The sequence below is a fragment of the Lutra lutra genome, chromosome 11 (assembly GCF_902655055.1).
Source record: "Lutra lutra chromosome 11, mLutLut1.2, whole genome shotgun sequence".
NCBI classification, from domain to species: domain Eukaryota; kingdom Metazoa; phylum Chordata; class Mammalia; order Carnivora; family Mustelidae; genus Lutra; species Lutra lutra.
The window spans coordinates 29,646,956-29,648,400 of NC_062288.1; the positions used below are offsets into that span (position 1 = coordinate 29,646,956).

Here is a 1,445-nt window from a genome sequence, read left to right on the forward strand (position 1 = left end):
ATTCCATGGCTTTCATATTTTATTCACGTTCTTCTGTAAATATTTTTCTCAGCTTGAATTTGAATTTACATGACATTCTATTAAACATAAAGCTCTTTTTTGGAGAACTGAGCTCAAGAGTTAATTTTTGAAAAAAAAATCTAAGGTATATGCGTTCTATTTTTTTTTTTTTTTTTAGGTTTGACAAATTAAACTTCATGTTGCAGGTGAAAATTGTAATCACTGGGAACTTTTTCAGCTTCAATCCAGAGACAACTCAGTACCGTTATTTTTATAGACTAGTTCACATTCTCCATCCCACCCCCCAATATGGAACATGTCACAAATTTGTATGTCATCCTTGCATGGGGGTCATTCTAGTTTTCTCTGTATCATTCCATTTTTTTTTCCCTTAAGTATATGTGCTGCTGAAGTGAGCACTCACATTCTTATTAAATGACACCCTTGTACACTTGGTGACCTCTCTTTCATTACTTAAATATGAAATTAAACTATAAATGATAGCAAATATTCCTTCAATTTCTGTGGTTGTGGAAGAACACCAGATAGCATATTTGCAGGCTTTGTGGGATAGTTTCAGTACCAAAAACGATTTTGAGCTCATAGTTTGCTTTGATGAAATGACTACACAAAGGGAAAGGCATTTTTCCAGTTTTAACATTAAAAGCCTAAGATACTGATTTTTTTTCCTGTTCCTATCCAAGAGAAATCTTTGTACCATAATCCAAAGATTTGCATCAAATTAGTTAGTATTGTTTAAAGGGAGGGTTGAACACAATCTCTTTTTTGGTATAGAAATATTATAGATGGCAAGTGCAGATGTTTTCAGAGCACATGCCATGTAGTCTTTTATTGAGTTTATATTGTGGAAATTTATGATACTGTAAAGATTTATCTAGACATTACTGGGTAACTGATCGCAAGTGAAAAAACCTTATAGTTCCTTATGAGGCCTGTACATTAAGCACGATGACCTTTGTGCTTTTTCAAATAAAAATAAAATCATAAAAACAGTAATTGAGATCCTTTCCTGCAGTCCCTTTTTGTGAAAAATGATAGCAAGCTAATTGACTCTTTATCCTTTGTATTTATCTTTTACTGCAAAATATTTATCCTGCTAGAAAATATTGCTCTAAAATTGTAAGTGTTCTGTCTATAAAGTGTAAGGATTAGGACTGAAAATGTTTGAACGGGATAAAAATATCCACATCACTATCTTTGAAGCATTGTCAATTTATACCACATTTAATTTGAAACATGTGTAATATCTGTATGAATACATGTAACATAAATTCTGCAGATAAAAACTTTGTATTCTTTGAGCAGAAAGAAACATGATGATTTAATAAATTAGACTTGTTTACCATTTTGTCATAAAGAAATTTTAAAACAAGACCTCATTACTTGTAGGTGCAATCTCTCTTGGATTCTTTGTACAATAATAC

The 1,445-nt window shown here is 31.3% G+C and overlaps 1 pseudogene; it reads right to left on the minus strand.

The window, feature by feature from the left end:
• Window positions 1-303: 303 nt before the first annotated feature.
• On the minus strand, window positions 304-404 carry LOC125081534 (uncharacterized; annotated as a pseudogene).
• Between the last annotated feature and the right edge of the window lie 1,041 nt (window positions 405-1,445).